Source organism: Gossypium arboreum, chromosome 13 (assembly GCF_025698485.1).
Source record: "Gossypium arboreum isolate Shixiya-1 chromosome 13, ASM2569848v2, whole genome shotgun sequence".
Taxonomy (NCBI): Eukaryota; Viridiplantae; Streptophyta; class Magnoliopsida; order Malvales; family Malvaceae; genus Gossypium; species Gossypium arboreum.
Genome location: NC_069082.1, coordinates 12,019,326 through 12,034,929, shown reverse-complemented (window position 1 = coordinate 12,034,929; position 15,604 = coordinate 12,019,326).

Below are 15,604 nucleotides of genomic sequence, written 5' to 3'. Positions count from 1 at the left end.
GGTGCCGCCTCTGCCACGTCACCAACTAGTGCCGCCTCTGACAGAGGCAAGACCAGTGCGCCTCTGACAGAGGCAAGAGTAATATTTTATTATTATTATTTTTCAGATTCAATTTTTTTTAGATTCAATTTTTTTTAACAGATTGTGTCAGATGGGAGGGTGGTTACGACTCTGCCATAGGCGACACCACCCTGCCTATACCATTTTCGTATATAATTTTAATGCTGTATTATTTTAGTTTTTTTAATACTATGTAGGTAAAAAACCCTTTGTTTGGAGAATAAGAAGATTTTATTTATTTATTTAATATATTTTTTCAAGTAGTAGTAGTGTAGGACTAGTCTTTAGTTTACTTGGGTTAGACCGTGACGTGATGCCACGTGGCATGAGTTGAGCGCCGAGATTCAGATTCTTCTTCCCTGTCCTTTAACGGTTGCAGGGTGGAGAGTAAGCCACGTGGATTGGTGTTTGATTAGGATCCTTTGCGTGTACTGTACAGCTGGTCTCCCGCTGTTTTCCCCATTTCTTCTCTTCATTTGCTGCTTCATATTTATTATATTGGTGGACTCTCTTTATCTTAATAACCGCTATTGATAAATAAGTGGACGTGATTTTAACATTTTGCACTCCACTCCCCCATTATCTACATTCACTTCTATAATACTAAAAAAATGTTTTCAGATCTCTTTGCTAGTTTTTTTCCTTCTCAATTACAAAAGTAAGACAAAGTGATGGTCACTAAACTAACTAAAAATTTGACTAAGGCAAGCGCACCAATCGAACAGTAGTATAGTTGTGATGAGACCAAAAATATCGTATCCACAAAGACTAAAAGTACTAGTAATTACTATCTTTCTATTATCTAGCCCAAGAATTAAAGGGATGTTTTTAAACTAAGATTAACGATTTACTTAACTAAGAACACGACAGCGATAAAAGTTAAAAAATACTATTGGAAAATCGATGGAGAAGACAATATCCAAGGAAGAATCCACCTAGACTTCACTTATTACTTCTGAATTAGAAGATTTATTCACTTAACTTAATCCGTAGAAATCCCTGATTTATGTTAATACCTCTCTCAAAACTAAGAACAACTGGCTCTAAGTTGATTAATTGAAATCTTTTTCTAATTAAAACCCCTATTGTCGTATTAACTCGATCTATGAATTCTCTTTTTAGATTTGACTCTAATCCAGCAGATTTATGTCGTCCTATCTTTAGGATTGCAATCAACTCCGCTTAATTATGAAAGATCTACTCTTAAACAGGGACTTTTGCTCCACTGAATAAGCACATCAAAACCTGAATTAATATCCTGAAATATTAAAGTAAGGATTAAAACTCATAATTAAGAATAAGAAAAAATATTTATCATATAATTCAAAAGATAATAAGATTCGTATTAGGTTTTATCTTCCCTAGATATTTAGGGAATTTAGTTCATAACAATGGGGGAAAACATCTCAAAATTGGGAAAACAACAAAACATAAAGAAACCCAAAAACTTCTAAAGAAATTGAATAGAGATATTCGGTCTTGAAGTAGATCCTGCTTCCGAGTTGATTTCGATGGTTGTCTTTGAGTATTTTCTGCTTTCTACTCTCCGTGTCCCTTTTTGATCCCCTTCTAGGGTGTTTATATAGACTTTAGAATGCCTAAAATATCCCAAAATAAGTCTTTTCCAAATAGAATTAGACTTGGGCTCGACAGAGACAAGGCCGTGTGTCACGCCCATATGAAGGTACTCAGGCCGTGTGCAATTCTGACGTGTTTTAATATCGACACGACCATGACACACTGGCCTGTGGCCAGCCCGTGTGTCATACACGGGCGTTGAATTACCCGTGTGGGAGTGCCTAGGCCGTGTGAAACACTGAATTAGGCCCATTTTGTCCATTGTTTCTTGCTATTTTCACTTTCTTAAGCTCTCCTGAGTATAAAACATGAAATTAAAGGATCAGGAGCGTCAAATTCATTATATCTTATGATAAATCATCCAAAAATATGCCAAGAATTGGGTAAAAATATGTATATATTATAGTCTATCAAATATCCCCACACTTAAGCATTTGTTTGTCCTCAAGCAAAATCCTCACTCACAACTAAAATTCATTCTTCTCAACTTATAATTCTTATAAAAAATGTTTCGAAATAATCCAGAGATAATCATACATTGAGAATTCAACTAAAAGAACATTAAAGTTTTAAACAATCCAAGTTGAACATTTTAATCATAAAATCATCGATATCCCCCTTTATCTAAGTAATTACCTTTAATTCCAAATCGACAAGGGTTGATATCCTCACTAAATATTCACTCAAATCACTCAAAGTATTTAAGGTTCAATAATTAAGCACTTAATAGTCAAACATGAAAAATTATTACCATAGGCTTGCATGAAAAAATTATTACCATAGGTTCAATAATTCACCTAAAATGAACGAACATAGTCAGGTAACTAATCAAATCAAATCTCAATAAAAAGGGAGTTAATAAAAAGGGAGAAATTCTTAACGAATCAAAAAGGATTAAGTTGTGGGTTAATATTAAGGGAAAAATCAAGAAACAATGGCTAAGGCTCAAAAGGGTTCACTAAGGGTTAATTATGTAGGTAGGCTTTTTACGGGGTAAGTGGGTTAAAAACTAAGCGCCTTTATCATCTCAGTATATCAAATCAAAGGTGTGGTCTTGACATGCATAATCGAAGCAAGTTCTAGAATAACAAATCGATGTTGACACACTCATAACCAATAAAATAAGTGAGCAAGAAAGATATATGCTCTAAAAGGCTCAAAATCTCACGAAAATTATGGGTATTTGATGTCAATCTTGTAAATTCAAAACTTCAAGATAATACCACAATTGAGGGAAACAACCTAGCAATTTTAATTCTCAAAAGTCAACTTATCATGCTTGATTCTCTAATGTCTTAAATTTTAAACAATCAATACACAATTACCTATGATTTAATTCAAAACATATCAATAAAAATTATAAATCAATCAGAATTCACTCTAATAATAATTGTCGAAACCATCTTTCAAATTTAAGGAAAAATGGGGAATCGGCTTTTTGAAAATAAAACGTGGAGTCGCCACCAATCTTTTTTGTTTAGGTGTGACTTGATCACCTAGAAATTTGGTTATTTTAATAAAGTATTTCTTTTTACTAAAACAATGATTTTGGTCTTACGAAAATATGAGAAAACGAGTTCGGGAGTCAGTTACGCATGAGGAAGGATTAGCACCCTCACTACGCCCAAAATTGGTACCAAATCGATTAAATACTGTCCTTATGCCTAAGGTTTAAAAATGTTTTTTGAAATATGGTTCTTTTTATAAACATTTGAATAGCCCAAGTTGGACGTCAAAATTCTCTTGTTTCAAAGGAATACAGCATCACATCCAGCACGGTAGGACACGATCCTTTATACCCTCGAAAACACGATAAATTTCGACTTCCAAAAGTTTATATGTTGAAAACCGCAAAAGGATGCCCAATTATTTAGTCCAACGAAAAAAAATCGAAACCTAGCACAGTATGGCACGATTCCTCGAATTTCTAGACATCGGACATTGCCTTATTTTAGAATTTAGAGAACATGAGTGAAATTCTAAAGGAATATTCGATTATTTTGAACAAACAGGAAATCGCATCCCAGCACGATAGGGCACGATTCCCCGAATTGCCAAACATCAAACATTACCTTCGTTTTGAATAATTTTTAAAGACATGAGTGAAATTCCAAAGGAATATTCGATTGTTTTGAACAAACGGGAAATCGTAACCCAGCACGATAGGGCACGATTCTCGAATTGCCAAACATCGAATATTGCCTTCGTTTTAAAGAATTTTTAAATGAATAATTATAAAAATAGCTTAAAACGCGTTAATGCGACTCGAAATAAAACGAAATTAATCTTAAAGATTTGGACCTTATAAAACCAAATTTCATAAATCCAAATTAAAAACAATGGTATGGGATAATATACACACATGAGATACAATCAATTAACAAACTAATAATTAAGTATAACTAACCTAAAAAATATAACCCAATTACGATCATGCATGGGGAATAATTGATATAATAATACAATGACGAAAATAATAATATAACAATACATCGCACAAAACAAAATAAAACAATACACACGATAGTATGCCACGATAATATCTGAAACCTAATATGATATAATCAATACAAGATATACGAAATAAAATGAAAATAAAGAAAATGTGGTATACAACTAGTTTGAAATAATAATAAACACGTAATGTATAATACATGAATGGATGGATTTTAAAAACTAGAGATATACGTAATCCTTTAAATAAGTGTTATAGAACGAATATTTAAGTCAAATAATATACAAGATGTTAAAAAATTGAAAATACATATAATAAAGGAGAATTTAATGATGTATAAACATATAAAAATAGTATTAAAATGTGAGATTCTAAATCAAAATAATATGTAGTGAAATATGTTCTAAAAATAACTTATACATAAAGATATATATATATAGGAAAATTTAAAAGAACTTTATAAAATAAATTAGCATGGGACTTAATATGTACATAGAATTAAATAAATTTTATTATAAATTATATATATAATAGATTTAAGAACATACTTGTATATATAAGAACTATATGTATAAAATACATGGATTTAACAGTATATATAGATTAAATATGGGTATCAATAAATATGTGACAGCCCTAAATTGACCCTAGTCGGAAAGTGGTTTCGGGACCACTAAACCGAGTCATAAAAATAATTAATTGTTATATTCTATGCTTACTATATGTGTGCATGCATATGTGGAAGTTTCATTCTCTAATTTTACCAATTTTGTGAGAAATTATTAAATAGGGATCAATGTGAAACATGGTGAAATATGATAGGCTAATTTTAAATGGCTTATTAGTGCATGTTAACACAAAGGTGGAGTTGCATGTCAAATAACCCATTTCTTAAGGTTAGTGGCCGGCCATGACATGATGATGGGCAAAGAAAACATGTCCTAGACATGTTGGCCTAGTGCATTATGGAAGGGAAATAAAGAAATGAAAAAAAAAGAAGGGAAAATGATGAAGAAAAATGTGTGTATGGATACTCTTGTGCCGTGACAAAACAAAGAAAAAAAAAGGGGAAGAAAATTGGTTGTTCATGCTTCCTCATTTTGTTACAATTGCCATGACTTGAAAAGATGAAGGAATAGGGAAATCTCCTAAAGCAAATCGGCATTCTTCTTTAGCTAGCAAGAGGGTCATGAAAACAAAGCTTGGAACTTAAGCTCTTCTTGGCCGAATGTAAAGAGGAAGAGGGAGAAAGACTTTCGGTCATGGAAGGAGAAGAAAGGTTAGTAAAAGTGTTAGATTTGTTTTGAAATTCAAGCTTGTTTTAGGTTAATCATCTTGCTTCTTACTTAACCCAAGCCAAAAGAATCTTGAAATCTTGATGGAGGTATGGTACATTCGTTTATGGTTAATGGGAGAATAATTTGATTTTAGCCTTTAAACCTTGAGGAAGAAATTGTTGTTGCAAGAAGTTGAGCTTATTGATAGTATAAATTTCTAATGCACCTAAGGTAATAGCCGAACATGTAGTGGTTTAATGCCTTGAACAAGTGTCGTTTAGATGTTCTAAGATTGTCTAAATTAGATGTTTAATCATCTAAGGGTTCGCATGGTGCATTCTTGAGAAGAGTTTGATTTGAAATCATGAGATCTTGTTGACTTGTGTTTAAGTTGTAATCGGCCATGGGCTATGGGTGTTTGCTAATCCGGTTTTGTTGCATAGGTGTTAAATACCTGTATTGGGAATTTGATGAATAAGTAGCAATAAATTAAGATGAGATTGAGTAAATTTTAGCTTAGTTGTGTTAAGTATTCGCAATAATCATAATAATGTATATGAATGCCGTATGTTTGTGTTTGATGGAGAGGTGAATTGTTTGATTTAGCTCCAGAGCAAAGGGGACTAAATCGGACAAAGGAAAGGAGAAAGCAAACGAGTAGCCAATTGGAACCGTTCTACCCTACATAATGTAAGTCATTAAGCATATATTTGGTGTTGATGTAAATGACCATAATATATACGCAATTGTGTTTAAATGAGTTGATGTGTAAATGAAAATGTATGTGTATGGAATGATGCCATTGTTGAATGTATAAAGGCAGCAAAATGCATAAGGTATTGGTCTCGGCACTAAGTGTGCGGGTATAAATGGACACGGTGACAAGATTGGCACTAAGTGTGCGGGTTTAAATTGTACAGCACTAAGTGTGCGAGTTTGATTATATAGCACTAAGTGTGCGAGCTGAAAATTATATAGCACTAAGTGTGCGGATTCACTATATACTCTTGCATTACAATTGGCACTGAGTGTGCGACATTATCGAGTTAATCCCGGACAGCGGATCGGGTAAGTACCTTGAGCTCATGACGAATAGGCAATACGTTCATGCTCGGGTTGAGCTTGGTAAGCTTTAAATCTATGTGATGATTGCAATTGTATGATTGTGGTGTGAATGAGTTGGTGTGTAAAATGCCTCAAATATCTTATTGTATAGAATATGAAATGTGGATGTATGACTTGGTATGAGATTGAACCGAAAGGTCCGAGGAATTATGGTATACTTTCGATATGGATGAAGTACCTAGCCTCGCTTATTGTTTGATGTTGTGAAAATTTTATTAATGGATGGTTGATGAATGCTTATGACTTACTGAGTTATAAACTCACTCGGTGTTTTCTTGTCACCCATTTTAGGTCTCTTGGACTCGTATTGTTGCGTGCTCGGAACCGTCGTTGAAGTCATCACACCGCTGGAAATCTTTTGGTATTGTCTTCGTAGTTGAACTAGGAGAACATTTGGCATGTATAGGCTATTATGTTTTGTTGAATTGTGGGTTGTAAACTTTAAGCCATGTGAAAATGGCCTATGTGGTCGTTGAGTGGGATGCTAGAACCTATAGCCACGAGTCTTAGAAACTTTAATTTTGATAAGGTGGCCATAATTTGTGTCATGTATGATGGATGATTAGTAAGGCCAAGGAAAGATTCATGAAATTGGCATAGTCTACTGCAGTAACTGTTGCGGACAGCAGTAGTGATATGAGATTGAAAAATCACTAAAAATAGTAGAAGTAGAATTAAATAGTGAATAAATTATGAAATTGAACCTTGATGAATCTATTTTCATATGGACGAAACGAAACGACCATATGAGCAGTATACTGAGAGATATTAAAGTTCTCGTGAAATAGGGCCAGAACAGTTTCTGGATCCCCTGTCTCGACTTTGAAAATTTACCATAAATTATCCAGAAGGAATTAGAAGTCGTGCCTTATATGTGCAGATTCCCCTTTGAGTCTAGTTTCATTAGAAACGAACTACATGAGCATTGAAGCCCTGTACGAGAATATATCCAGGTCGTAATGCGCGAAGGTCAGTGTAGTCGACCCCTGTAACATGGGCGACTTTAACTAATAAACTGTACCAATTGGCCTGACCAAAAATTCTAGAAATAAATTCAGGGATGTATATATGAGTCTAGTTTCAGGGAAAATTTACGGAACTGATTTTCGAGTTCTGGAACTCGAGATATGATTTCTAAGGTGACAGTGACGCAGTTAGCTAGCCTGCCTGGAATGTAAATCAATTATTTCAAAGAGAGAAATAAGGGAAGTAAGCCGGTAACACCACGTGGTCAAATCCGTGACGGTCACGGGTTTGGGGTGTTACATTTTATTGGTATCAGAGCTATGGTTTAGTCGGTTCTAGGACTACCATAGCGCGTGTGAGTCTAGCTATACATGCCCAAAATGTTAGTGCTTAGAAATGTGATGACTTCTGACGGTTGAAGTTTTTGTTTTGATTTGCAAATGGAACCCGGGGTAGAGAGACCCTTGGCGGATGACTTTGAAAGTGTAGCGGCTGTTCCTGCGCAAGGGACACCACCTGTTGAGCCTCAGTCATCCGCGAATAATCAAGCTGAAGGGGCGAAACAAGCCTTCTTCACCATGATGAATGAGTGGGTCGCGCAATATGCCCGAACCAATCCGGCTGTCCAACCATTCCTGAATTTAAATACTCCACCCAAGAGCCCGTAATGCCTCCAGTTACTGATCCTGTGAGGCTGAGTAAACCACTTGTGGACTTGATTAGGAAGCGTGGGGCCGAGGAGTTCAAGGCCATAGTTACCGATGATGCTTGAAAAGGCCGAGTTTTGGCTCGATAACACCATTAGAGTGTTAGATGAACTGTCATGCACACCCGATGAATGTCTTAAGTGTGCTATATCCTTGTTGCGAGACTCAGCTTACTATTGGTGGAGGACTTTAATATCCATAGTCCCAAATGAATGAGTTACTTAGGATTTCTTTCAATCAATTTCAAAGAAATACATTAGTCAACTGTTCATCGATCGAAGCGTAAGGAATTCTTGGAACTTAAGCAAGGCCGATGATCAGATCTAAATACTGAACATGAGTTCGTAAGACTTAGTCGGTATGCTCGGGAGTGTGTGGCTGATGAGGTTGCTATGTGCAAGAGATTAGAAGAAGGCTGAATTTGAAGCTAGAGATTTTCGTAAAAGATCGACGGGTAAAGCTCCATTCTCGGCTGTAAAGAGGTTCAGGGAGGACACTAATAAGTCGAGGGCGACTGCGGGAATTTCCATCAGAGCCCGACCATTGACGGACTCCCGAGGTACTTCGGTAGCTAGTGTGGGCAATAATCGTCAAGAGAAACCTGAATGCCCCCAATGTGGAAGACGACACCTAGGTGAATGTTGGGGTAAGTCCATTAATAGGGCCTGTTATGGATGCGGTTCGAAGGACCACTTCATTAGAGATTGCACGGAGCTAGATGAGAAGAATAAGATGCAAGGTGCAAGACCTAATGAAACGACGGCTAGAGGTAGGCCCCCGAGAATTTCTGGAGGTAGGGTGGTAATCGAGAGGAGCCTCGATACTACTGTTCGATCCGAGACCCGTGCTCCTACTAGAGCATATGCCATCTGCGCACGAGAGGTGGCATCCTCCCCTGACGTTATCACTGGTACTTTTACTCTCTTTGATACTAGTGTGATTGCATTGATTGACCCCGGCTCTACTCATTCATATGTATGTGAAACCTTAGCATCCAAGAAGACTCACTGTTGAGTCTCATCGAGTTCGTAATTCGGTGTCAAACCCTTTGGGGTCAATACGTACTCGTTGATAAAGTGTGCAAGAGATGCCCCTAATAATTCGAGAATCCTGCTTTCCTACCGATCCGATGCTTCTACCATTTGATGAATTCGATGTTATTCTTGGTATGAATTGGTGATCAGTACATGATGCAAAGGTGGACCGCAAAAGGAAAACCATTGATTGGAGGAGTGCAAATAATGAGGTAGTCCGAGTCGAGTCTCATCGATTTAAAAGGAGTGCCAGCGATAATATCTTCTATGACCGCCGGAGATATGTGAAAAGGGTGTGAAACATACCTTGTGTATGTGTTTGAAAGTAAAGAGACGGAAGGAAACTCGAATCGGTACCAGTGGTTTGTGAGTATTCGATGTTTTTCCGAGGAGTTACCGGATTGCCACCGGTTCGAGAAGTGGATTTCGCATCGGTTGTACCGGTACTACGTCGGTCTCAATAGCCCCGTATCGTATGGCATTAACGGAATTAAAGGAATTGAAGGTTCAATTGCAAGAATTGACGGGTAGAGGTTTCGCTCGACCGAGTTTTTCTCCATGGGGCGCACCTGTATTGTTTGTGAAAAAGAAGGACGGAACCATGAGGTTGTGCATCGACTATCGTCAACTCAATAAAGTGATGATAAAGAATAAATATCCATTGCCACGAATTGACGATTTGTTTGATCAATTAAAGGGAGCCTCAGTGTTTTCAAAGATATATTTGGGGTCGGGGTACTATCAGTTGAGGGTCCGAGAATCGGACATACCCAAAACCGCTTTTAGAACGAGGTACGGTCACTACGAATTCTTAGTGATGCCGTTTGGGCTTACTAATGCCCCTGCGGTATTTATGGATTTAATGAATAGAATTTTCAGGCCATACTTGGATCGGTTCGTAGTTGTATTTATCGATGACATTTTGGTCTATTCGAGAGATGAAACCGAACATGCTGAGCACCTAAGGCTAGTGTTGCAAATTTTACGAGATAAGCAGTTATACGCAAAGTTCAGTAAATGTGAATTTTGGTTGAAAGAGGTTAGCTTTTTGGGGCACGTGGTGTCCGTGACGGTGTCGTGGTGGACCCGAACAAAATTTCGGCCATAGTCGATTGGAAACCTTTAACGGAATGTTACCGAAGTTAGGAGCTTTTTGGGGCTTGCCGATTATTACCGATGATTTGTAAAAGGTTTTTCGATGATAGCTGCACCGATGACGAAACTACTCCAAAAAGATGTTAAGTTCGAATGGACGGAGAAATGTCAGAAAAGTTTCAATCAACTAAAAACTTATTTGACTGAAGCCCCAATTCTAGTGCAACCCGAATCGGGCAAAGAGTTTGTCATTTATAGTGACGCATCCCTACTTGGGTTGGGTTGCGTATTGATGCAAGAAGGGCGAGTTGTGACCTATGAGTCGAGACAATTAAAGCCACATGAGAAAAATTATCCGACCCATGATCTCGAATTGGCTGCCATCGTACCCGCCTTAAAGATATGGCGACATTACTTATTTGGTGAGAAGTGCCATATGTATTCGGATCACAAAAGTCTAAAATATTTGATGACCCAAAGAGACTTAAATCTGCGACAAAGACGTTGGCTCGAGCTGTTAAAGGATTATGAGCTGGTCATTGACTATCACCGGGAAAGGCTAATGTGGTTGCGGACGCCTTAAGTCGTAAATCACTATTTGCTTTTGCGAGCGATGAATGTACACTTGTCTCATTTCTACCCGACAATGTGTTAGTAGTGGAATTGAAAGCCAAACCATTATTGATACGTCAAATTCGTGAAGCTCAGAAAGTCGACGATGAGTTGGTTACAAAACGGGCTGAGTGTGTTCCGAACAAGGACTCGGAATTTCAAATCGATGATGACGATTGTTTGAAGTTCAAAAGTCGTCTGTGTGTTCCAAAGAATTCGGAACTTATTTCGATAATTCTGAACAAAGCCCATTGTAGCCAAATGGCAATCCACCCGGGGAGTACGAAGATGTACAATGATTTGAAACGTCGGTTTTGGTGGCATGGTATGAAACGAGACATCTCTGACTTTGTTTCGAGATGTTTAATATGTCAACAAGTGAAAGCGGAGCATCAAGTGCCTTCAGGATTACTTCAGCCGATCATGATACCCAAATGGAAATGGGATCGAGTAACAATGGACTTTGTGTCTGGGTTACCATTGACTTAGAATAAGAAAGACTCGGTCTGGGTCATTGTTGATAGACTGACCAAGTCTGCTCATTTTATTCCTGTCCGCACGGATTTTTCGCTTGATAAATTGGCAGAATTATACGTCTCCCAAATTGTTCGATTGCATGGGGTACCTATTTCTATCGTGTAGGATAGAGACCCAAGATTTACATCGCGATTTTGGAAGAAATAGCAAGAGGCTTTGGGTACCAAGCTGCATTTTAGCACTGCTTTTCACCCCCAAACCGATGGTCAATCCGAACGGGTAATTCAAATACTCGAGGATATGTTGAGATGTTGCATCCTTGAGTTTAGTGGTTCATGGGAACGGTATTTACCTTTGGTTGAATTCGCTTACAACAATAGCTTTCAATCAAGTATTAAGATGGCGCCTTACGAGGCTTTATACGATCGTAAATGCCGTATCCCATTATTCTGGACTGAACTTAGTGAAGGAAAAATCTTCGGGGTTGATTTGGTTAAGGATGCCGAGCAAAAAGTTCGAGTAATTCGTGAAAGTTTGAAAGCTGCTTCGGATCGCCAAAAGTCGTATGCGGATTTGAAAAGAAAAGACATTGAATATCAGGTTGGAGACAAGGTATTTCTCAAAGTCTCACCCTGGAAGAAGGTGCTTAGATTTGGCCGTAAGGGCAAATTGAGTCCGAGGTTCATCGGTCCGTATGAAATATCTGAACGAGTTGGGCCAGTAGCGTACCGATTAATTTTACCCCCTGAGCTCGAAAGGATCCACAACGTTTTCCATGTCTCGATGCTTCGACGATATAGGTCTGACCCGACACACGTAATTACTCCATCTGAGGTCGAGGTTCAGCCTAATTTGAGTTATGAAGAAGAGCCGGTTCGCATTCTGATGTGCGAAGTAAAAGAGTTGCGCAATAAGAAAATCCCATTAGTGAAGGTGTTGTGGCATAAACACGGAATTGAAGGAGCCACTTGGGAACTTGAGGACTCTAAGAAAGAGCGATACCCGAGCCTATTTACCGGTAAGATTTTCGGGACGAAAATTTCTTAAGTGGGGGAGAGTTGTGACAGCCCTAAATTGACCCTAGTCGGAAAGTGGTTTCGGGACCACTAAACCGAGTCATAAAAATAATTAATTGTTATATTCTATGCTTACTATATGTGTGCATGCATATGTGGAAGTTTCATTCTCTAATTTTACCAATTTTGTGAGAAATTATTAAATAGGGATCAATGTGAAACATGGTGAAATATGATAGGCTAATTTTAAATGGCTTATTAGTGCATGTTAACACAAAGGTGGAGTTGCATGTCAAATAACCCATTTCTTAAGGTTAGTGGCCGGCCATGACATGATGATGGGCAAAGAAAACATGTCCTAGACATGTTGGCCTAGTGCATTATGGAAGGAAATAAAGAAATGAAAAAAAAGAAGGAAAATGATGAAGAAAATGTGTGTATGGATACTCTTGTGCCGTGACAAAACAAAGAAAAAAAGGGGAAGAAAATTGGTTGTTCATGCTTCCTCATTTTTGTTACAATTGCCATGACTTGAAAAGATGAAGGAATAGGGGAAATCTCCCTAAAGCAAATCGGCATTCTTCTTTAGCTAGCAAGAGGGTCATGAAAACAAAGCTTGGAACTTAAGCTCTTCTTGGCCGAATGTAAAGAGGAAGAGGGGAGAAAGACTTTCGGTCATGGAAGGAGAAGAAAGGTTAGTAAAAAGTGTTAGATTTGTTTTGAAATTCAAGCTTGTTTTAGGTTAATCATCTTGCTTCTTACTTAACCCAAGCCAAAAGAATCTTGAAATCTTGATGGAGGTATGGTACATTCGTTTATGGTTAATGGGAGAATAATTTGATTTTAGCCTTTAAACCTTGAGGAAGAAATTGTTGTTGCAAGAAGTTGAGCTTATTGATAGTATAAATTTCTAATGCACCTAAGGTAATAGCCGAACATGTAGTGGTTTAATGCCTTGAACAAGTGTCGTTTAGATGTTCTAAGATTGTCTAAATTAGATGTTTAATCATCTAAGGGTTCGGCATGGTGCATTCTTGAGAAGAGTTTGATTTGAAATCATGAGATCTTGTTGACTTGTGTTTAAGTTGTAATCGGCCATGGGCTATGGGTGTTTGCTAATCCGGTTTTGTTGCATAGGTGTTAAATACCCTGTATTGGGAATTTGATGAATAAGTAGCAATAAATTAAGATGAGATTGAGTAAATTTTAGCTTAGTTGTGTTAAGTATTCGGCAATAATCATAATAATGTATATGAATGCCGTATGTTTGTGTTTGATGGAGAGGTGAATTGTTTGATTTAGCTCCAGAGCAAAGGGGGACTAAATCGGACAAAGGAAAGGAGAAAGCAAACGAGTAGCCGAATTGGAACCGTTCTACCCTACATAATGTAAGTCATTAAGCATATATTTGGTGTTGATGTAAATGACCATAATATATACGCAATTGTGTTTAAATGAGTTGATGTGTAAATGAAAATGTATGTGTATGGAATGATGCCATTGTTGAATGTATAAAGGCAGCAAAATGCATAAGGTATTGGTCTCGGCACTAAGTGTGCGGGTATAAATGGACACGGTGACAAGATTGGCACTAAGTGTGCGGGTTTAAAATTGTACAGCACTAAGTGTGCGAGTTTGATTATATAGCACTAAGTGTGCGAGCTGAAAATTATATAGCACTAAGTGTGCGGATTCACTATATGCTCTTGCATTACAATTGGCACTGAGTGTGCGACATTATCGAGTTAATCCCGGACAGCGGATCGGGTAAGTACCTTGAGCTCATGACGAATAGGCAATACGTTCATGCTCGGGGTTGAGCTTGGTAAGCTTTAAATCTATGTGATGATTGCAATTGTATGATTGTGGTGTGAATGAGTTGGTGTGTAAAAATGCCTCAAATATCTTATTGTATAGAATATGAAATGTGGATGTATGACTTGGTATGAGATTGAACCGAAAGGTCCGAGGAATTATTGTATACTTTCGATATGGATGAAGTACCTAGCCTCGTTTATTGTTTGATGTTGTGAAAATTTTATTAATGGATGGTTGATGAATGCTTATGACTTATCGAGTTATAAACTCACTCGGTGTTTTCTTGTCACCCATTTTAGGTCTCTTGGACTCGTATTGTTATGCGTGCTCGGAACCGTCGTTGAAGTCATCACACCGGCTGGAAATCTTTTGGTATTGTCTTCGTAGTTGAACTAGGAGAACATTTGGCATGTATAGGCTATTATGTTTTGTTGAATTGTGGGTTGTAAACTTTAAGCCATGTGAAAATGGCCTATGTGGTCGTTGAGTGGGATGCTAGAACCTATAGCCACGAGTCTTAGAAACTTTAATTTTGATAAGGTGGCCATAATTTGTGTCATGTATGATGGATGATTAGTAAGGCCAAGGAAAGATTCATGAAATTGGCATAGTCTACTGCAGTAACTGTTGCGGACAGCAGCAGTGATATGAGATTGAAAAATCACTAAAAATAGTAGAAGTAGAATTAAATAGTGAATAAATTATGAAATTGAACCTTGATGAATCTATTTTCATATGGACGAAACGAAACGACCATATGAGCAGTATACTGAGAGATATTAAAGTTCTCGTGAAATAGGGCCAGAACAGTTTCTGGATCCCCTGTCTCGACTTTGAAAATTTACCATAAATTATCCAGAAGGAATTAGAAGTCGTGCCTTATATGTACAGATTTCCCTTTGAGTCTAGTTTCATTAGAAACGAACTACATGAGCATTGAAGCCCTGTACGAGAATATATCCAGGTCGTAATGCGCGAAGGTCAGTGTAGTCGACCCTGTAACATGGGCGACTTTAACTAATAAACTGTACCAATTGGCCTGACCAAAATTCTAGAAATAAATTCAGGGATGGATATATGAGTCTAGTTTCAGGAAAATTTACGGAACTGATTTTCGAGTTCTGGAACTCGAGATATGATTTCTAAGGTGACAGTGACGCAGTTAGCTAGCCTGCCTGGAACAGAAATCAATTATTTCAAAGAGAGAAATAAGGGAAGTAAGCCCGGTAACACCACGTGGTCAAATCCGGTGACGGTCACGGGTTTGGGGTGTTACAAAATATGTATACATATATGATAATAACTTAAAAGATATATTACATAGGACTATATAATAAAATACGGAATAAATTTAAAAGAAATCATATGTATACAATAATATAAG